Source organism: Pogona vitticeps, chromosome 3 (genome assembly GCF_051106095.1).
Source record: "Pogona vitticeps strain Pit_001003342236 chromosome 3, PviZW2.1, whole genome shotgun sequence".
NCBI lineage: Eukaryota > Metazoa > Chordata > Lepidosauria > Squamata > Agamidae > Pogona > Pogona vitticeps.
Genome location: NC_135785.1, coordinates 106,477,901 through 106,501,538, shown reverse-complemented (window position 1 = coordinate 106,501,538; position 23,638 = coordinate 106,477,901). Strand labels below are relative to the sequence as shown.

The window sequence follows — 23,638 nt, the reverse complement described above, 5'->3', positions numbered from 1 at the left end:
ATGAAGAAGGGGTGAAAATTGGTAGAAAAAAACATCATTAATTTAAGATATGCAGATGACATCATATTACTGGCATAAAGCAGCAATGACTTGACACAGCTTTTAGGGAAGGTGAAAGAAGAAAGTGTCAAAGCAGGATTGCAGTTGAACATTAAAGAAGACCAAAATCATGACTACAGAAGAACTACACAACTTAAGCATTGACAGTTAGATATTTTGTATAACTTTATTTTTTTTCATCAACCTAAATGGAGACAGCAGCCAAGAAATAAAAAGAAGGCTGAGACCCGGAACAGCAGCAATGAAGGAATCAGGATAAAAAATAATCAAATGTAAGAATATGTCACTAGAGATCAAGACTGAGATCATCCACACTCTTGCATTTCTGGTCATTATATATGGGTGTGAAAGCTGAACAATTAAGAAAGTTGACAGGAAAACCATTGATTTGTTCGAAATGTGGTGCTGGAGGAAAGCTTTGTGAATACCTTGGACTGCCAGAAAGACATATAAGTGGATCCTACTTAAAATCAAATCTGAATTACCTCTGGTGGCAAAAATGTTCATGCTGAGGCTGCCCTACTTTGGGCACACCATGAAAAGGCAGGATTCTCTGGAAAAGACAATAATGCTGGGAAAGGTAGAAGGCAACAGGAAAAGAGGAAGACCAAATATGAGATGGGCTGACCCCATAAAGGAAACTACAAGCTTGAGTTTGCAAGAGTTGAGCTGGGATACTGAGGACAGGACATTTTGGAAATAGCTCATTCATTGGGTCACCATAAGTCGGAGGTGACTTGACAGCACATAAAGCGGTAATCACAACAGCAGTAGTGTTCTCTCCCAAAATGGTAGGTTGGGGAACTCTCTTGTGCTTAAACTATGAACCACCACTTGTAGGACTGATTACTCCCTGACTTGTAGAAAGACCCATTTTTTTTGTTTTTTGTTTTGAGGCAATTTGATTATCTCTTATGAGGAGCTTAAAACAAGCTATAGCTACTAGTTTCAGCTTAATCAGTGATGACTGTAATGAAAAAGCAGTGTGCCATAATTAACTTTGAATGGAATAGCTTTGAAACCTGGGAATGATTTTGCTTCTTAATGGTAATGATTACCAATGGAAATGAAATGTTTCCAAATGATTCTTTTATTAATATTTGCAGTTGCCATGTGGGAGGCAGGTTCACTGTGACACCTGCTCTTCTGTGTATTTGAATGCTTCCAAAGCCATAATCTTTTTCATCTTTCCACAGATACTAATCACTAGCTTGGCAAAGAACAATCAGGAAAAGCTCATTAGCCTTTTTCAAAATGGCTCCACTTCCCCTAAATTTTTCTTAGAATGCTTCCCTTCCCATCAAAGAAAAAGTGGTATGTTTCATTCTTAGCTCAACAGGCTGAAAGGACTGTAAGTTTGTTGGTGCCCAAGGACAACCTCAAAGAAATAAATTGCCAAAGGAAAATATGCACTGTGGGATCCTTCTCACATTTTATATTTATCATGGACATGCTTGCTAGAGTTTAAAAACTATGAGCATCCACAGAATAAATTTCAAAGGATGATGGGAGTATTTTCAAAATAAGTGTCACGGCTTGGGCCCTGGATACCTGAAGGACCGCCTCCTTCCATATGAACCTACCCGGCAGTTAAGATCTAACCATGGGGCCGTTTGGAAAGAGCCATCCCTTAAGGAGATAAGAGGGAGGGCTTGTAGAGAAAGGGCCTTTTCGGCAGCTGCCCCCAAACTATGGAATGCCCTCCCGACTGAGATTCTTCTGGCGCCAACGCTGATGACATTTCGGTGCCAGGTCAAAACCTTCCTGTTCCAAATGGCTTTTAACTGAAATAATATCAGCTGTAGGTCTGATGGCAATTTTTAGAATATATATTTTAATTGCATTTTAATTATTTTGCCCTTTCATTTTGCCTTTTTATTGTATTTTAAATGCTGTAAGCCGCCCAGAGACCTTCGGGTAGTGTGGGCGGCATATAAGTCAAATAAATAAATAAATAAATAAATAAATGAAAAAAAGCAACCCGTTTCCGAAAGAATCGTGCGTTGATCTGTGCAGCAAAAAACTAAAAATCTTGTGGCATCTTGGAGATTAACCAAAAATGTGGGAAAATGGTTGTCATCCCTAAAAGCTTATGCCAAGCATCTTGTCTGTTTTTACGCATCTGTTATGGCAGGGGTTCCCAAACTGTGTGCCACAGCTCTGTGGGGTGCACTGGGAACCAAGCCAGAAGTACCATGGCAAAAGGATCCGAACATATATCTATATATGCTTTGGAAGAACTGTTCATAGTTCTGTGTCAAAGAGGAACCAGAAGGGAAGGCCGTGTGCTTGCCTCTCCTTGACACATCTGTATGGTTCCCAGTGGAGAGGCAGTGATATGGAGGCAGTGACAGATTTTACCTTCTTGGACTCCATGATCACTGCAGATGGAGACAGCAGCCACAAAATTAAAAGGCGCCTGCTTCTTGGGAGGAAAGCGATGACAAATTTTGACAGCATCTTAAAAAGCAGAGACATCACCTTGCCAACAAAAGTCACGAATAGTCAAAGCTATGGTTTTTCCTGTCGTGATGTATGGAAGTGAGAGCTGGACCATAAAGAAAGCAGACCGCCGAAGAATTGATGCCTTTGAATTGTGGTGCTGGAGGAGGCTCTTGAGAGTCCCCTGGACTGCAAGGAGAACAAACCTATCAATTCTAAAGGAAATCAAACCTGAGTGCTCACTGGTAGGACAGATCCTGAAGCTGAGGGTTCCAGTACTTTGGCCATCTAATGAGAAGAAAAGACTCCCTGGAAAAGACCCTGATGTTGGGAAAGTGTGATGGCAAGAGGAGAAGGGGATGACCGAGGATGAGATGGCTGGACAGTGTCTGTGAAGCAACCAACATGAATTTGACACAACTCCGGGAGGCAGTAGAAGACAGGAGGGCCTGGCATGCTCTGGTCCATGGGGTCACGAAGAGTCGGACACGACTAAATGACTAAACGATGACGGAGAGGCTTGCCAGGTGGCCTCGTGGTTTCCTGCTTCATGACCTGGAAGGAGGTGGGCCCTTGGGGATAGTCGGAGAAGATGGGATGGCTGGGGAGGGGTGCCAGAGTCCTGCCCCAGGGGGCAGTGAGACCCCCGATGGCCCCTCAAAGCAAAGGGAAATGGCGGCCAGTGGTAGTAAATCAAGGGAGCCACAAGTCCAAAATGACTGGGAACCACTGTGTTATGAGCATGGTTCTTCTTTCCTCATCATTTGTGAAAGGGAATATTGATCACCCCACTGTTGTAGCTGAAGTCCCATGATCATAAACAGGTCGTTCTCCAGATGGTGCAGTTATAAGCCAGAGACTAAGCAGAACACTACAGCCACATGCTATGTTCTGCAGCTGCTGACAGGATTCTCTTCTTTGTTATTAAGGTACCTTAAAACACTTTATTTTTAATATGATCAAAGAAAGAACTTTTAAAAGTTACTTTTTTGGACTACAAGTAATCAGAATCCCTGGCTAGAATGAAGGTTGGAGGTCTCAGACAAGTATTTTTATTTATTTGTATTTATTTATTGCATTTATACCCTGACTATCTAGTTGAACGACCACTCTAGGCTGAAGTTCAAAACACTTATCATAAATGGTCAGAAGAAACCCATCTAAGTTGTGACCACTTCTGTCTCTGTTGGTAGTAATCTTGACAGAACATAAATAAGGACTAAGTCATTAATAGTTGCATAATAAGTAAGAAATCCTAAGCAACAACTAACCCAGCATGGTTTAGTAGACAGGGTGACAGGCTATGATTCAAGTCCCTGTTCAGCCATAGAAGCTCTTTGCGGGAGGTGGAACTGGTAAAACCACGTAAATATCTCATTTGTCTCGAAAACTCTATTAGAGTCTATACGTTGGATGTTATTTGATGATACATAAGTAATAAATAAAGAGAGGTGGTGGGATGTGTAGCAATTACAGTGCACCTCCATTTTGTATCACTACACAGCATTGAATTTGGCTGGATGACACTGGGACCATCACTATTTCTCAGAGTTATTGCGAAGATTTTAGGGAGGGTGAGAGAATGATCTTTTTAGAAATAAGGGAAATATGTATGCATGTATGTTTGTATTATGTAGGTATGTAGGTATGTAAGTATTCACTCATTCATTCATTCATTCTGTCTGTCTGTCACAATCTGCAACTCCACTGATATTATGACACTTCCCATTTCACAACAAAGGCAGCTGCAACAATTTGCATTGTGGTGATCACCTCAGAGAGATCAAGAATGGAAGTGCTCCATTAGAACTGAACTTATCTCACTGGCATGTGTAATGTTTCTCAATTGACAAAGAATATTTGTGAATTTCTCCATGTTTTTTGTAACCACCACCGCATCTTGATATAAAAGACAAGAACATTTTATTGTTGCCACTTTTTTCCTATTTTTATAGGGAAAAAAATGTGACCATCTACCTTTTTCTTTCTTTCTTTCTTTCTTTCTTTCTTTCTTTCTTTCTTTCTTTCTTTCTTTCTTTCTTTCTTTCTTTCTTTCTTTCTTTCTTTCTTTCTTTCTTTCTTTCTTTCTTTCTTTCTAGCCAGCATAATATAGTAAATCCATTCACTAACTAAAGCATCACTAGAAAGACTTTTATGGTTGGCTGAGGTGACTGAGAGCAGAGTTACATTAATGAAAGAAGTCAGGTCCTGGATTGGTGCTTTTGAATTCAGTTTAAAGTTGCATGGTAGTCATGTGGTTTTTGTGTCAGTATATGTGTCCTCTTTCTCTCCTTTTTTTAAATTATTTCTTGCACCTGATATAGTGAAATAACAGAATGTCACACAGAAAAAAAGGTATTTCCTTGCCGGCAACACACGGACAGGGAAACGGACTTCTCTTCTTTCCTCCCCTCCCCTCCCCTCCAGTATTTCATTTGCCACTTATTGTGCATGTGTGTGTGTTCCCCACCCCCCACCCCAAACACAAGCCTTGCCAGTTTCACACACACCCCACTCTGTTTGAGCGGGAGAGTTTTGTTTTTAGGTATTTCCCTTTACAGTGGTGCCTCGCTTAACGAGTGCACCGTATAGCGATGTTTCTGTATAGCGATCCCTTTTTCGGGATCGCTATACGGAAACATACCCGATCTTCGCAATGGGGAAAACCCGCATTGCGAAGATCGGGTATTGCGGCGGCCATTTTGGAGCCGCAGAACAGCTGATCGGCGGTTCCAAAATGGCCGCCGGAAGCCCGGAAATGGCTGCCGGCAGCCGTTTTCGCGCCCTGCCCTCGCTTAGCGAAGGCGCGAAAATGGCTGCCGGCACCTGGAATCCTCGCTGAACGGGTAAGTAACGAAGTTTAATGCGTTCCAATACCTTTCCCCTACCCGTTTAGTGATGATTCCGTATAGCGAGGGTTAATCCAGAACGGATTAACCTCGCTATACGGGGCACCACTGTATCTCCTTTGAAACTGGAGATGGTAGGGAACGTAGTCAAGGCTGCTCTTTCATTCTCTTTTAGGAAATGTCTGAACTTTCACTATACCAGACACCTGAGGGAGTAAAAAAAAATAATGGAGAGGTCTGAGGGAAAAATTGGGAAGGGAACGTGCTGGTCAGGAAGGTGTTGATGGCAATCTTTAATTACACCAATATTTACATATGCTGGCGCTTGCTTTCCTCGAATGGCTTACCAGCTAGGAGAAAGTGGCTGTGAAAGTCAGCCAGCAGGAGGGCTCCTTGAAAATTAACACCAACAGAGCATTCTCATGTGGGGAATCGATTTGAATGAATCAATCACACATCTGAATTGAAATAAACGGCCCTCTGATGAAAGAATAAAAAAGCTTATTGCCACTCAAAAAACCACAATTCCCTGTCAAATTAATCCATGCTTGCATGTGTATCGTATATACACCTCCTCTTTTACATCAGTTTAAAACATGCTAAACCTGATTTAAATAGTGGTGTGTGTTTTCTTAAGCTAATGTAACTTGGCTCTGACTATAGTATTTGGTGAAGTTGAGGTAAAAAAAAATGGGTAGAGAGCATTGTTACATACAGCACTGATGTTACCTGTCTGTCATGGGTTTGGAGGGAAAGTTCCATCCTATGGGGAGTGGAAGGCGGGACATCAGGAGGAGGGGCTGTACTGTATATATATGTGAAGCCTGTGTGGTGAAGTTTAGATGCTAAGAGACGCTGGGATGTGACGAAGCAGCAGCTGGGAAGAAGAAGCTGGTGTGGGAGTCTGTGTGTCAGACAGGGTACTACTGTGTGTCAGAGTACCAACCTGATAGGTTCAGGGTCTGTGCTTCAAGTTAAGGGTTCTGTGTGAACCAAACTGTGTGTATGTATGAGTGAGAATAAGCCACGTTACTTTATCCTATTCACCTGATAGTTTTATTTTTCCCTGTGTGTATTTAAATAAACCTTATTCTTTTTATTGTTTGAAAATCCATCCCTGGTCTGTGTGACTTCTTATAGGGAATGGTTGGTGGCAGCTTAGTTAACGTGTGGCAGATCCCAGTAGGTCTGGGTTTGTCACATTGATTGGTGTCCAGCGTGTGGGATACGACTGGTCCAGTTGTCCAGCGGTCCAGCAAAGCCTTGGCAAGTGTGCCCAGAGCAAGGGGGGTCTAGTCAGGGACAATCTGAGGCGCGTAGGTAATCTTCTAGGTGTACCTCACGGGGAGGTGCGCTAGTGGAAGAACGTGCCAACTGGGGAGACTAGATTAGAGTGCTCTGAGGCAGCCTGTTTTGGCGGGAAAAAAGCTGAGGCAAAACTGTATAGTAACAGTGATCTAGCCTGCCTGCTGAGAGGCCTAGCAGAGGGGGGTAGACTCTGGCTTGCAACAGTTGCAAGTTAGTGCTGAAGGAACAGCAGCAAGCTCTAGAGGGCTGGTTCTGAGGCAAAAAAAAAAAAAGTGGTCGTTTTATTTTGAGGCTTGACTTTTTAAAGCAGCCTGTTCTGGGGGGAGTATGCCCTTGACTCGAAGCCAAATGGCAGAAATGGGTGAAGTGAAAGACCCCCAGGTTGACCAAGGTTCTGAGGATGAATTTGGCTCAGTGCAGGGTGACAGCACGGGAGAGCAGAACCCAGAACTCAGGAAAATGCTCATAGCCCAACAGCATGAAGTTCAAATGAGGCAGTTAGAAATAGAAATGGGGAACTCAAAGGGGGAGGACTCTATTGAGTTTAGCAAATGGGATCAACAACTAGATCCAACCTTGCAGCAGTGCTTTAAGATGGTTAGCAATTGTCCAGTAACCCCTGAGAACCGTGAGAGATATTATTGTGAAGAAGAAGGCCTTTTATGTAGGGAGATCTTAATAAACTCCACGAAGGAAAAATTGCTTGTAGTTCCTTCTAAATATAGAAAGAAAGTAATGGAAAAATGTCACACAGACACCCTATCGGGACATTTAGGGATGGCAAAGACTAAGCAGAAAATATCCCAGAAGTACTACTGGCCAAAAATGTGAAAAGAAATAAAAGAATTTTGTCAAAGCTGCACCACTTGCCAAATGAAAATAAATAGTGAGGAAAAATCCAAGAGGGATGATGACTGGGATAGGTATATGGAAGAGATGAAAAAGATTGACAATATATTTAAGCAAATGGAAAATAGACATATTGAACAACTGAAAGAGAAACAGAGGTCTGGGTTTACTCTATTAAGGCAAGTTTTTAAGGATGCATACGGCATAGATGAGTTTTCTGAGGGAAAAGATTTACAATCCAAAGTGGCAGTGGATATGGTTTATGAGTGTGAAAGAAAGATAAAGCCACAAACTATTCTGAAACCAAAAGAAGGCACACAGGTTAAGGCACAACAAAACCTGAATTATTCTGAAGGAAACATGAGGGAAACATGGGACCCTAAGTACTCTCAGGGACCAGGGAAAAGCCAGCAAGGGGGAGGGGCCCATGGTGAAGGGAAGCCCTCAGACATGAAACCAAGACCTCAGATTTTGGAGGGAAAACCAAAACAAGATGAGAAAGACTCAAAATACACCAGAAAATGTTATTTCTGTCAGGGAAAGGGCCATCTAATCTCAGAGTGTGAGAAATTAAAGCAGCTAAAAGGAATTGTGCCTCAGGATTCGAGTGGGACCAAGCCAAAAGCTGTGTTCTGTGTCCAGAAAGAGCAAGGCTCATTGTCACTGAGGGAGCCTGTTGCCATGGCGACTCAATCTGGAACAGCTACATCTGCTGATCAGGCTGAGGAAAATGGTCCTCTTGTAGAAGTCAGGCGCTGCCTGCTGGTGAGAACAGATTCTCAGTTGTTTGAGACAGCAGGGGTGGACGTAGGAATACTTGGCCGTCAGTATCGGGGGCTGCGGGACACTTGTTCTCAGGTGACCCTGTGCCATCCAGATATTATTCCTAGGGAATATATAATCCCGAATGAGAGCATAAAGGTAGCAGGGATTGAGGGGCAGATAATCTCACTCCCAGTCGCGGAGGTACCTGTCAACTTTCAAGGCTGGAGGGGAGTTTGGCGGCTAGCGATTTCATCGACTCTGCCAGCAGCCGTGCTCGTGGGAAATGACCTGGCTGAACATGTGAAACGGGTGCTAGTGATTACACGCTCACAAGCCACCACGGGGACAGTTCAGGGGGGTAATGATGAGCCAGAGACGGAAGCAGAGGGGAGTTCAGAAGCTGTGGTGGAAACCTTAACCACAAACAGCAGATTTGGACAGGAGCAAAAGGCAGACGCCACTCTCCAAAAGTGTTTTGAACAAGTGACTGACGCCCAGCTAACACCTGAAACCCCAGTGAGATTTCTGGAGAAAAAGGGGATTTTATATAGAGAGACCCTGAGGAATATCTCAAAAGGGGGAGATGGGATCAGAAGTCAGCTGGTGGTACCTGAAAAGTATCGCCCCATGATCTTACAAAGGGGGCACTCTGACGTGTTTGCTGCGCACTTAGGGGTGAACAAAACACAGCAGAGAATCACACAGAATTTCTACTGGCCTGACATAGGGAAGCAGATCAGGGAGTTCTGTAAACAATGTGATGTGTGTCAAAGGCAGGGGAATAGCCGCGACAGGACCAAAGCAAAGTTGTGCCCTTTGCCTGTGATTGACACTCCGTTCAAATGCATAGGGGTGGATATTGTGGGACCTTTGCCCAAGGCCACAAAGAGGGGGAACAGGTTCATTCTCACCATTGTGGACCATGCCACGAGGTACCCTGAAGCCATACCCTTGACTAACATTGAAACTAACACAGTGGCAGATGCCTTGGTGGGGTATATGTCCAGGATGGGATTTGCCTCAGAGATAATCACAGATTTGGGCGCATCGTTCACATCAAAGCTCATGAAACGCTTATGGCAAATCTGTGGAATTAAGCACAAGGAAACCACTGCTTATCATCCTGAAAGTAATGGGTTAACTGAGAAGTTCAATGGGACTCTAATGCGCATGATTAGGGCTTACTTGGCAGAGAATCCAAACAATTGGGACCAGAAGCTGCAATCCCTTTTGTTTGCTTATCGATCAGTGCCACAAGCCAGTACCGGGTTCAGTCCATTTGAACTTTTATTTGGGAGAAGGGTGAAAGGGCCCCTTGATTTGATCAAACAAAATTGGGAGCAGATCACCCAGGATGACCCACAAGACGTTGTGACATGCATAGACTCTTTAAGGCATGACCTAAAGAGAAACCTAGAGCTAGCAGCAGAGACCCTGCAAGCTCAAAAGGTCAGAAAGAAAGCTTGGGATGACCAGGAAGGCAGGGAGAGGCACTTTGACCCAGGGGAGGAAGTGCTGTGGCCTGGGCCCTGCAGAGAGAGCAAACTGCAGCTGGGTAGCCCAGAAATAAAATACTTGGGTCACATGGTAGGGGGAGGAGTGATAAAACCCCTGGAGGCCAAAATAGAAGCTGTTCGTGATTGGCCCAGACCCAACACCAAGAAAAAGGTCAAATCATTTCTTGGGTTGGTGGGCTACTACAGAAAGTTCATCCCGAGGTTTAGCGAGATTGCGGCTCCGCTGACCGATCTGACGAGGAAGAAGGCTGATGACCGCATCCCGTGGACCAGCGACTGTGAGGAGGCGTTCCAGAGGTTGAAGGAGGCGTTAATCAACTATCCTGTGCTGCGTGCTCCAGACTTCGACCGGGAGTTCATCATCTACACCGATGCGTCTAACAGCGGGGTAGGAGCAGTTCTGTGCCAGGAGGATGAGAATGGTGACCAGCATCCAGTGTCCTACCTGAGTAGGAAACTTCAAAAAGGTGAGAGACATTTGGCAACCGTGGAGAAGGAGTGTTTGGCAATAGTCTACGCGATCCAGAAGGCCAAGCCTTACATCTGGGGAAGATATTTTGTTCTGTGCACTGACCATTCACCACTGCAATGGTTAAAGACAATGAAAACCCACAATAGCAAACTTATGAGGTGGGCTTTAAACCTACAGGACTATGACTTTGAAGTGAAGGTGGTCAGAGGGTCAGTGAACTGTGTTGCTGACGCCTTGTCAAGAAGACCTGAAGATTGAAGACGGCGGAAGAACATGGACTATGTATATATATTGATGACAAAAGGTTAAATGTACCTGTTTTTTGAACTTGGTTTGTATGAATAAAGGTAAATTGATGTAATGTATATGGTAAATGTTTAAATGCCTAATTGATATGGTTAACTTAGAATGTAAGTATAAGTAAGTATGATATTGTATGTATAACTGTTGTTGTGCGTTTTATCCAGGTTGTTTTTTGGGAAAAAGCACCTTAGCTTTCCCCCTACAAAACAACTTATAAAGAGGGGAGGTGTTACATACAGCACTGATGTTACCTGTCTGTCATGGGTTTGGAGGGAAAGTTCCATCCTATGGGGAGTGGAAGGCGGGACATCAGGAGGAGGGGCTGTACTGTATATATATGTGAAGCCTGTGTGGTGAAGTTTAGATGCTAAGAGACGCTGGGATGTGACGAAGCAGCAGCTGGGAAGAAGAAGCTGGTGTGGGAGTCTGTGTGTCAGACAGGGTACTACTGTGTGTCAGAGTACCAACCTGATAGGTTCAGGTGTCTGTTGGTTAGCCAGAACTGATAGGTTCAGGGTCTGTGCTTCAAGTTAAGGGTTCTGTGTGAACCAAACTGTGTGTATGTATGAGTGAGAATAAGCCACGTTACTTTATCCTATTCACCTGATAGTTTTATTTTTCCCTGTGTGTATTTAAATAAACCTTATTCTTTTTATTGTTTGAAAATCCATCCCTGGTCTGTGTGACTTCTTATAGGGAATGGTTTGTGGCAGCTTAGTTAACGTGTGGCAGATCCCAGTAGGTCTGGGTTTGTCACAAGCATAGGGAGATCAAAACATCCTGAACTCAGATTGGTTTGATTTCTTTCCAAGAAGCTGTTTACCAGTCAACAGGTGGGTAGACAATATTGCACTGAAGTCAGCAGTGATCTGTTTGTTTCTGAAAGTAAGGTTTAGCTAGAAGATGGAAGGGTAAAGCATAGCAATACCATAGCAATTCTGTATCTAGATGCACAAATTTTGAATCTCAGATTCTATACTTTTTGTCTTTGACTGAAAAATGTATCTAAATGCTTTGCTTTTGTTGAGTGAATTGTTGCAACACTTAGGAGAGCTCTGTTCACATAAACTAGGGAGGTACCAGTGAGTTCTAGCTTGTCTTATTCTTATGTGTGAGAACGGGGAACTGCAAGATTTGTCTCCTCACCTGCAACAAAGAGGCATATTTTCTTAGTGGGAACATTTGGATTGGCAAGAACAGATTTTTCCTAACTAATGCAAATTGCACAAAACAATCATAGCTGCTGCATTATTACATAGGCTAAAGAAGAGGGAGCTATTTGTTGAATAGTTTCTTTGCTTTTGAACAATCACCCAGTCCCCCCATGTTTTCAGGATGTGTGGGTGTTCAGCTTCTCAAAGGAAACAGAAACCAGCTTTTTGCTGAGACAGTCTACACAACTAATGCAGGCATTTAACGGCGTTCTGTGACTAGTCGCGCTGGCCATGTGACCACGGAAGATTGTCTTTGGACAAAAACGCTAGCTCTATGGGTTGGAAACGGAGATGAGCACCGCCCCCTAGTTGGATACGACTGGACAAATTGTCAAGGGGAAACTTTACCTTTACCTTTTTATCAGTGAAAAAACCCCTTTCTCCTACTCTAGTGCTGGAGAGGAGGACTCTGGCGGGGCTTGAAAATTCCTTTTCAGTGTGTCTCATTGTGACAAGATGGTCTAAATCAGGGAAATGTACTAATCTAGTGATTATTTTTCACATTTGTGACATAAAGAGACAGGCAAATCTGTTTCTGATAGGCTACATCCATAGAGGTGGTTTTGTATTAGAATCAAACTTCTCATCTGAGCTGTACTGAATAAGCTCCATGTAACTTTTGAAACATCTGTCTGGTGTGGGAAACATGTGGCCCTTCAGATGTTGACCACAAGTCCCATCAGCCCCTTAGCCAGTAGAGCAAGGGTCTAACAACATCTAGAGAGCCACTCATTCACCATGCCTGGCATATATGGATGTGCATCTGTATTTATGAGGGATATCAGCCCTTGCTTGTCTGATCTTCAAAGGTGAAGGATCACAAGGCTGTTCTTCTTGAGCCACAAGAGGGAGGGTAAGGTGTTGTTTTTTTTTTTTTTTTTTTTTGTTTTAATTTTTGGAGCTCTGAATAGAAGATCAATTTTTGCACAATTTAAGAAAAAGTGTACAGATTACACCTTAAAATAAGTCATACAAAATGTGCAAAATTATGATGGCTGCTGCTTTATTGTGGGGAGTTAATGGGATTAGAAGCACAACAGGGGCGTTTGCAGAGATACATCATTCTCTTTGAATTCAAAGGCAGAAGGGAACCATTGGTTAGTGCTGGATAGATTGACAGTCACCCCAGCCCAAAAAGGTCTTTGTCAGCCACACAAACCGCAGACAACGTGCAAGGTTATAAAAATGCCAATAATCTCCTGCGGCTTGACAATTCCTAGTTTTGGTTTCTTATCAAGTTAAGACAGTTTAAATCGACAAGCACAAAGAATTTAGAAAGCAATCTTCAGATGCCTGATTTTCATCCAGGAGGTCTACCAATTGCTATCCAGGACCAGAAACTAGTTCTCTGTGACTATAATTATAATTATGAAGATATGAGCCCACTGTATATTGATTTAAATATAGAGAGAGTCTTAAGGGACCTGTGCTAGTGTAGCTCCAGACATCAGCTTTGGACCATGAATGGCCAGTCTGCAGTCTCTGATCCAAATAAAAATAAAATAAAATGTCTTGGCTCAGTAAAGAAGATGTCTGCCTTTATTAGCCTGTATCAATTTTAACTAGACACTGCTGATCTGTGAGTAGCGTAATCTATCCCTCCTGAGGCTTTCGACAGCATGAATCACAAGCCATCGGGTGAATGTTTTAAATGACACAGTTCTTTTAAAGATTCAGAAAGTCTGAAGTATGCAGTGAAGCTTCCTGCGATACATGCATCAAAATGACATGCAAATTACAGGCCTGTTCTGGAGAGTGGTGCTGTGGAAATGGTAATATGAAGATCCATATTTATTATATCTCAATGACTTATTTCATTTTACAAGTAAAGAGATATATTTCATAAGTGCCTGGCCTGCCAGTCTCAACTGGGAGCTGAATGACAAGTCTAATTCTTCCTAGCTAGAGAACTGCTGGTACAAAGCAACACCCTTACAAGCCAAGCTGATAACTATTGAATCTGTTCCAGTTGTGAAAAATGCATTGTATTGTTTTGGAGCCCAGCTCATCTTCCTGAGAGTGACCTACATACTTAGGCATAGAGAGACTGAGAAACAACTGTGCTTGAGGTTTAAAATGGCTGCCATGAAGGCTCAGATCTCTTTGGAGGTAAATGTATAATGAGAGAAGAAGGAACTAGTCCTCCGAGGGATATGTGAACCCCTTCCTTAATCTTTCCTTCTTTTTGTGATATGTTTGTGTCAGAGGAGAGTGCAGGCTGCAACTCAGAGCCCATTCACATCGAGCTTTTCTTTACCTTTCCCATCAATCCAAAACAAACAAAGAAGAAAAATCAAAGAAGACAAAAGCATTGTAGCACCTTAAAGATAAAATAAAGAGGGTGCTGTCTGGGCACAGGTTGTTGATAGTGTAGCATTTCATATCTGGCAAGAGCCCCTTGACCCCCAACCCCGGAATAAAGAGGCGAGACAAAATAAGTATGGATTAAATCATGGGCCACACTTTATTAATCATTCCGAAGAGATATTTGCCAATCAGTTAGCAAAGGGGGGGGGGTCTGCAGTAGTGTGGAAACAGATTAATCCGTCATCATATGGGCGAGTCCCCTGGCCCCAGGTTCTCGCGGTCTTAATGACAGCAGAAACCCGGCAGGCCGCTACTGAAACACCCCCAGACCGCGAGCCATCTTCAATCGATGACTGTTGGTCCGGAAGTGGCCCAGCACATCTTTCCCGCCCAGGAGCTGAATCACACGATTTGCAGCCCTGGGAAGTCCGATGCGCTGTTAGCTTACATGATGTTAAAATTGGGACTCACTGAGAAATACCTGTTTTTCCGCACTACCCGCCAGTGTGACCAAAATTTCACCCTACAATTGCCAACAACCCTTACTAGTGTGGGATAGGTGAAAAATCCCCCATCCCAGAGCCAATTGGGATGAAGGTCAAAAATTCCTATCCGGACCCAAAAGGCGACCAGTAAAACTCACACAAGAAATAGGGTGGGCGGGCGGGTGCCTGAGAAAGAAGAGATGGTTAGCCAGGAGGACTCCCCCTTTTATACCTGAGGTAATCTTCCCGCTCTTTTCAGCCTCTCGAGAGACTGACAGAAGTCTCGTTCCTCCATGGGGTGAGGCAATTAATCGTTGCACTAATAAAACCTGGGTCTGTTTATCATCGACGTTATCAATTGATATTCAACCACCAATCACTGTCATTGTTTACAGAGAAATGCTTCCTGAGAGGGAAACTGAATCTTTGTTCTGGGGCCATGTTAAATGTATTCAGTTCTTTTAAAAACCTCCAATTTATGAATGTGGGATATGGTGCTTCTCTACCCAAAATTCAAAATGCCAGGAAATGGCCTAATATGGCTGCAAAATATAATGTCTGTGATGCCAGCAGGAAAAAGGATGCCAAGCTTTACATAGGAAAGGACAGCCTGAATGTTGACAAAAACCAATGGCAGCAGTCCAGATGATTTACAGGACACCCTCTTCTGCTCACTACCATTCATGCTTGTTGAAAAACAGCCCTGACAATTGCTTTGTGTTTGGGTGAGAAGTGGTTAACTGATGACAAAAGGAGTCAGCTTCTGGCATTTGCTCTTGTATGGTGTCACTTTCTGAATGGTAATGATGATGGGAGACTCCTGTTCAACACCTTGATCATAAGTCTGTGTGAATGTCTCAGGATTCCATTATTCCTCATACTATTTTATATATACATGAAAACCTGAACGAGGCAGTCCAGAATTTTGTGGTCTGATATCCCCAGTGTGCTGATGACACCCAACTCAATCTGTTTTTTAAGATCTTCCAGGGGGCCTTTCTCTCTCACACCCCAGTGTGTGATCACCCACCCTCCTTTTGCCCAAACATCCCCAAATTTGGCACAGAGCAAAAACAGAATTTCTGCTTTCAAACTTTTTATTTTGTTTCAGCCTGATATACTAGCACAGACTAACACAGCTACCTCTTCAAAAACGTTAACTTTCTTTGCGCTTACGATACTGGTACTGCGTCCACATAATGCAGAGCTGAAACCAGTGTCAACCAAGTCAGCGCTGGATAAAACACTTGCTTTCTGGATTATTTTGACACCATAACTAGGTGGTTGTGTTATTTTTGTTCTGCTGTCCTCCAATATTTGCTCCAGTACAGGATCTGCTCACATGGATGCCAGTACTGTGTTGTTCAGTGCTGATCCACACACTTTGTGGGTAAGTGCCATTCCATGACAGTTTTTTACAGATATATATTTCTTCAATTTTCAACCCTCCACACCCCATGGATGGTTAATATGATGCATTTTTTACCCTTGCTTGGACAGATTAAAGTGTTTGGAGGGGGTGAGGGGGAGACATATGTTTATTCCTTGTGAGGATGGAGTGCACAAATCCATAATGTCCCTCTCCTTTTCTGGAATATCTAGCAAGACTTTGAACCTGTCCGCAGGAATAAGATTCAATCTTTTAAAGACAGATATTGTTCAGAAAAAAGCTTCACATAAAATGAAGCTCACTTGCAGAGTACAAATATGTGCTTTTCATACCCACTTATTGTCAGAGGCAGGTTCCAATGTCTACCTTCTCCAGACTGTTCTTTTGGCACATAAATAATTTGGAGGCATCTTGTGTTCATATGCATAATCTGTTAGAGTAATGGTCCCACTTCCAGCTTCCCCAGACAAAAGTGGTAAGTGCTGTCGGGCACTTTTCTCGCTGCTTCAGTCATAAACAGGGTTTCATTAGCTTGCAGCTGGTGGGACTTGAGGCTCTGGAGATGTGCTCCATTTCTCTGTCAAATCAAATGACCCCTTCAACAGGTTCATCCAAATGCCTCAAGGGCTTCGTTCTCCATGTGCTGTCTTTTTAATCTAATGCAATTGCATGGGCATAGTACACCAACATGAAGTCTTCTAGCAAAAGGGAACTGTAACAGATAGAGCATGAAGAAGGTGAAAGGGAAAAATCCCAAAGGTTGCCACATGCACAATTCTTCGTGTGCTCAAGAAACAGCTTCTCCTTGCCTGTCCACGCTAGCAAAGTTACATCCCCAGTAATTTTCCATGATCTCATAACTGAAGATAAGAATTAACCCAGTGACGGTGGCCAATTTTTGTATTTTTTTGGACTACTTTGTTTTCAAAATACTGATCCAGGAAGCAGAAGTGTAGTTTGCTGGACAACCACCTTGTCTCATAATAACTGCCAGGATAGCCTGATCTCACCATAGCCGACCAGATTCTACAACAGTGGAGGTGGTGAGTGCTCCAACACTGGAGGAATTCAAGAGAAACGTAGACAACCACCTGGCAGATATCCTTTTATATGCATTCCTGCATCAAGCAGGGGGTTGGACATGATGGTCTTATAGGTCCCTCCCTACTTCACTATTCTATGATTCTATACTAGGCAATATTTATCACATGTTCTGGGGGAGTGCTTTAGTCCTGCCTCTCCCATTGTCAGTTCCATCACCCTGAATGCATAGAGGGTAACATATCTGAACCTTCATGGTTCAGACATGTTGGCTCTCCGTATGCATTGGAACTCTGTCAGATTGTGGCTCCAAATCATTTGGAGAGCTCTTATGAATACTGTAAAAGTTAATTGCCTTCCATCAGGGCAACAAAACTAGAGACAAAAGAGTGTCAGGTGAAAACATTTATTTGAATGCATGGTGTATGATCCCTGATATGTACAACTTAATGAGGCTACTGTTCTGAACTTCAGCAGAATCCTAGGTTAAATTCTTGTTTGTTTGTTTGCTTGTCTGTTCTATTTTTAGCCCACCCATCTAGATTCGGGAATCTACTCTCCGCGGCTTACAGAATATAAAGATAAAAACAGCATTAAAATAACTTTGATCATAAGAACAGAAAGATCAATAAAGAAAACAGGATCTAAGATTGGATAAGAAGCTATGTAATGGGAGGGGGGAACGCCCTTTAGTGGCACTTCAGCCACTAAATTCACTAATTGACTTTGGACAAGCTGCTGTCTCTAACTCTGACCTCTGTCACTGCATTATTGGAAAATGGAACTTATCTTGTCTCAAAGTCTCAGTATTGGTAAAATTAGGTTCTTTGTTGCCTGACCAAATGATGTAAGAAGACTTAAAATTCTTCCTTGCATTCCCTTAGATCTTGGCATGTAGGTTTTTGAACATCATTCTATGAGAATTTTCAGAAGCAAGCATTTTGCTCTACAATTGTTTAATATTGTAACTGGTTATTCACTGAGGGATTTATTAGTGTTTTGCTGCTGCACTCTGCTTCTCAATGTTGTGTTTTACTCCTTATCATTGTATTTTTTAGTGTTCTGTAAGGTGTTTTAGGTGATAGCTCTCTTTGGAAGAGATATTGCAGTCATACATGCAAAACAAACCATCATCATGAAGAGAGATGAGTGCAGGAACTGTTCATAGACATCATGCTACAGGCTGTCATGAAAGCATTCTTGCATGTGGAGTATTCAGATATAACAAACACTGCACAGCTAGTAGGTCTGAGCTGAACTTCTCACCCTTCTCATCACATTCCAGAGATAAGATCATTCAGGCTTTCTCTGCTAAGAAGCAGTGAAAGAGACACTTTCCTGCTGGATGTTTTATTTTCCCAGTTCTGTCTGTGTCCAGAAAAATCATATGCTGCTGCTCTGCCTTTGATACATAAAGAACATGTTGAAAAACAGCTCTGAAAACTAATTTGTGAGTGAGAAGTACAGTAGTTAACTGATAAAAATGGGAATCAGGTTTTGGGATTTTCCCTGCTTGGTGTTTGTTTGTGAATGGTCTGAGCACAAGATGGTGTCCTGTAAACCATCCTGACTGCTGCTATTGGTGTTGTCAACATTCAGAGTGCCTTTTGCTATGTAATGCTTGGCATCTTTTTTCCCTGCTGGCTACGTGGGCACATTATTATGCAGATACAGAAACACAATATTTCACCTTCATAAACTGGAGTGGGGTTTTTTTTAAGAACTGAAATTTCTGCCTTTCAAAATGGAAGTTCAAGTATAGATACACTCCATAAAACTTCCAAAAGCAACATCCCTCATGTAGAATTATCCAGTGCTAGAAGATTCCAGAAGATGATCACATGATCGATACTATGATTGCTGGGGGATAGCAGAACCAAGAATATCTGGAATGTGGCTGCAGTCCCTCTGTGCCAAAATATTTGATGGACTTTTCCGGACTTAATAAATGGTGAAGAAAAGTGTGAATGCAACACATACAATTGAGAAACAAGCACACCATTTATCTTCTCAGGTAAACTAATGTTGCCATGCCCACTCCACATAATGCAGACAGGAAAGCTGGCTTCTATTTATTTATTTATTTATTTATTTATTTATTTATTTATTTATTTATTTATTTATTTATTTATTTATGTGCCGCCCACTCTACCCAGAGGTCTCTGGGCGGCTTACAACAATTAAAATTCAATACAATAAAATATAAAATGATTAAAATACAATTAAAATACAATTAAAATTGCCATCATCAGGACCCACAGTTGACGTTATTTCAATTAAAAGCCTTCGTGAACAGGAAAGTTTTGATCTGGCGCCGAAATGTAATCAACGTCGGCGCCAGACAAATTTTAGTCAGGAGGCCGTTCCATAGTCTGGGGGCAGCTGCCGAGAAGGCCCTTTGTCTACAAGCCATCCCTCTTACCTCCTTGAGGGATGGCTCTTTCAAAAGGGCCCCCTGGCTAGATCTTAACTGCCGGGTAGACTTACATGGAAGGAGGCGGTCCTTCAGGTATCCAGGGCCCAAGCCGTTTAGGGCTTTATATGTTAAAACAAGCACTTTGAATTGGGCCCGGGCAGCAACTGGTAACCAATGTAAATTAAACAGAATCAGCTTGATGTGATCTCTAGCAGCCCCACCACTCACCAGCCACGCAGCTCGATTCTGGACCAGTTGCAGCCGCCAGACCGTCTTCAAAGGCAGCCCCACATAGAGTGCATTGCAATAATCTATATGAGATGTTACCAGTGTGTGTGTAACTGTCATGAGACTCCGCTCGTCCAGGTAGGGCCGTAGCTGGTATAATTTCCACAGCTGAAGGAAGGCACCTCTGGCCACTGAGTCCACCTGGGCTGCCAAAGTTAGACTGGGGTCCAGGAGCACCCCCAGGCTGTGGACCCTGTCCCTTAGGGGGAGTGTAACCCCATTCAGGGCAGGGAAATGGCCCTCCAACCTGTCCGGCGAAGCACCCACTAACAGCCCTTCCATCTTGTCTGGATTGAGTTTCAATTTATTAACCCTCATTCAGTCCATTATCAGGTCCAGACACGAGTTCAGCACAGAAACCGCCTCACCTGGATTGGTGGAAAACGAGAGGTAGAGCTGAGTGTCATCAGCATATTGCTGACTCTTCAGCCCAAACCTCCTGATGACCTCTCCCAGCGGTTTCATGTAGATGTTAAACAGCATGGGGGACAGTATCGAGCCCTGAGGAGCCCCATGACATAAATGCCATGGGGCAGAGCAACTGTCCCCAGCACCACCCTCTGGACACTGTCAGCTAGGAAGGATCGGAACCACTGTAAAACAGTGCCCCCAACTCCCAACCCAGCCAGCCTATCCAGAAGGACACCATGGTCGATGGTGTCGAAAGCCGCCGAGAGGTCCAGGAGTATCAACAGGGTCACACTCCCCCTGTCTCTCTCCCGGCAAAGGTCATCGTACAGGGTGACCAAGGCAGTCTCTGTACCAAAACCCGGCCTGAAACTGATTAAAATGGATCCAGAAAATCCGTTTCATCCAGCGCCTGGAGTTGCCCGGCCACAACCTGCTCCAACACTTTGCCCAAATAAGAGAGGTTCGCCACTGGTCGGTAGTTAATCACCAGCCTTGGGTCCAGGTTAGGCTTTTTAAGGAGTGGTCGAATTACCGCCTCTTTCAAGGCAGTAGGGATCACTCCGTCTCTCAAAGAGGCGTTCACGGCCTCCTGGACCCAAGTGCGAACCCTCCTGGCAGATCTTCAAATTAGCCAAGATGGGCAAGGGTCGAGCGGAGTGGTGGTAGAACGGACAGATCCAAGCACCCTGTCCACATCCTCGGGTCTCAACAATTGAAACTCATCCATTAATGTTTGACCTAAGCACGGCACACTGGACACATCTTCCAATTTTGCAGTAACAGTGGAGTCCAGCCCACTGCAAATCTGAGCGATGTTTTCCTCAAAATGAATAGCAAACTCATCACAGCAAGCTGATGAGCAGTCCAGAACCTCCACCAGATTTCCCGGTTGAAGAAAATCCCGGACCACTCTAAACAGCTCTGCTGGACGACATTCTGAGGAAGCAATACGGCTGGAGAAATATTGCCGTTTCGCCAGCCATATTGCCACAAAATAGGCCCGATAATGGGCTCTAAGTCGTGTTCGATCAGACTCCCAGTGGGACTTCCTCCACCTGTGCTCCAGCCGTCTCCCCTCTCGCTTCATCGGCTGCAATTCAGAAGTATACCAAGGAGCTGTCTGGGCTCGGCGAGCAGGGAGAGGGCGCTTAGGCGCAATCGTGTCAACCGCCCGGGTCATCTCCCTATTCCATAGGGTGACCTGAGCTTCGACATGAGCACCGACCATATCAGATTGATAATCCACAAGAGCATTCAGGAAACCATCTGGATCCATTAGTCTCCGGAGGCGGATCATCTTAATAGATCCCCCACCCTTGCAGAGGGAAGAAGCTAATAGACTAAACTTGACCAGGAAGTGGTCTGACCAGGACAATGGGGTCACGACCAGCCCCTCCATGTCCAAACCACCACCTTCCAGTCCCGTTGTGAAAACCAGGTCCAAGGTGTGGCCCTTCTCATGTGTCGGGCCAATGACACATTGAGACAGCCCCATGGTTATCATGGCGGCCATGAAGTCCTGAGCCGCCCCAGTCAAGGCAGCCTTGGCATGGATGTTGAGGTCCCCCAGCACCAACAACCTGGGAGTCCTCAACACCAGGTCCGAGATTACCTCCGTCAGCTCAGGTAGGGAGACTGTTGGTACGCAGCAGGGTGGGCGGTACACCAACAAAATCCCTAATCTGTCTCGCAAGCCCAACACATAATACAGGCCCTCAAGACCTCCTCTCAAAGGGATAGGAAGCATGGTCAAGGTGATAGAACTCCTATAGACTATAGCAACTCCCCCTCCCCGACCCTCCGAGTGACATTGGTGCTGGACCGAGTACCCAGGCGGACACAGCTGGGAGAAGGGGACACCACCTTCCTCTCCCACCCAGGTCTCAGTAATGTATGCCAGGTCAGTACCCTCATCCAGAATTACATCATGAATGAGGGTAGTCTTATTTTGTACTGACCTGGCGTTCATCAACAGCACTGTGTGGCTCGAGGGTTTGCTGACATGGTCACTGTTACATACAGCACTGATGTTACCTGTCTGTCATGGGTTTGGAGGGAAAGTTCCATCCTATGGGGAATGGAAGGCGGGACATCAGGAGGAGGGGCTGTACTGTATATATATGTGGAGCGTGTGTGGAGAAGCTGGAAGAGAGCTGAGAGAAGAAGCTTGAGTGGGAGTCTGTGTGTCAGACAGGGTACTACTGTGTGTCAGTCAGTACCAACCTGATAGGTTCAGGTGTCTGTATGGTTAGCCAGAACTGATAGGTTCAGGGTCTGTGCTTCAAGTTAAGTGTTCTGTGTGAACCAAACTGTGTGTATGTATGATTGAGACTAAGCCACGTTACTGTATCTTATTCACTTGATCCTTTTATTTTTCCCTGTGTGTTGTTTAAATAAACCTTATTCTTTTATTTGTTAAAAATCCATCCCTGGTCTGTGTGACTTCTTATAGGGAATGGTTGGTGGCAGCTTAGTGAAACTGTGGCATATCCCAGTAGGTCTGGGTTTGTCACATTGATTGGTGTCCAGCGTGTGGGATACGACTGGTCCAGTTGTCCAGTGGTACCTGAAAAGTATCGCCCCATGATCTTACAAAGGGGGCACTCTGACATGTTTGCTGCGCACTTAGGGGTGAACAAAACACAGCAGAGAATTACACAGAATTTTTACTGGCCTGACATAGGGAAGCAGATCAGGGAGTTCTGTAAACAATGTGATGTGTGTCAAAGGCAGGGGAATAGCTGCGACAGGACCAAAGCAAAGTTGTGCCCTTTGCCTGTGATTGACACTCCGTTCAAATGCATAGGGGTGGATATTGTGGGACCTTTGCCCAAGGCCACAAAGAGGGGGAACAGGTTCATTCTCACCATTGTGGAGCATGCCACGAGGTACCCTGAAGCCATTCCCTTGACTAACATTGAAACTAACACAGTGGCAGATGCCTTGGTGGGGTATATGTCCAGGATGGGATTTGCCTCAGAAATAATCACAGATTTGGGCGCATCGTTCACATCGAAGCTCATGAAACGGTTATGGCAAATCTGTGGAATTAAGCACAAGGAAACCACTGCCTATCACCCTGAAAGTAATGGGTTAACTGAGAAGTTCAATGGGACTCTAATGCGCATGATTAGGGCTTACTTGGCAGAGAATCCAAACAATTGGGACCAGAAGCTGCAATCCCTTTTGTTTGCTTATCGATCAGTGCCACAAGCCAGTACCGGGTTCAGTCCGTTTGAACTTTTATTTGGGAGAAGGGTGAAAGGGCCCCTTGATTTGATCAAACAAAATTGGGAGCACATCACCCAGGATGACCCACAAGACGTTGTGACATATATAGGCACTTTAAGGAATGACTTAAAGAGAAACCTAGAGCTAGCAGCAGAGACCCTGCAAGCTCAAAAGGTCAGAAAGAAAGCTTGGGATGACCAGGAAGGCAGGGAGAGGCACTTTAACCCAGGGGAGGAAGTGCTTTGGCCTAGGCTCTGCAAAGAGAACAAACTGCAGCTGGGTAGCCCAGA

General features: G+C 44.1%; 1 long non-coding RNA gene across 1 annotated transcript in view; it reads left to right on the top strand.

Annotated features, from left to right (window-relative positions):
- The window catches only part of LOC144588346 (uncharacterized), a 497,164-nt gene extending 485,931 nt beyond the window's left edge, over positions 1-11,233 (top strand). The window contains exon 2 of the long non-coding RNA XR_013543860.1: positions 10,730-11,233. This is a non-coding gene — a long non-coding RNA (uncharacterized LOC144588346). The remainder of the gene's footprint in view (positions 1-10,729) is intronic.
- The last annotated feature ends 12,405 nt before the right edge of the window (positions 11,234-23,638 follow it).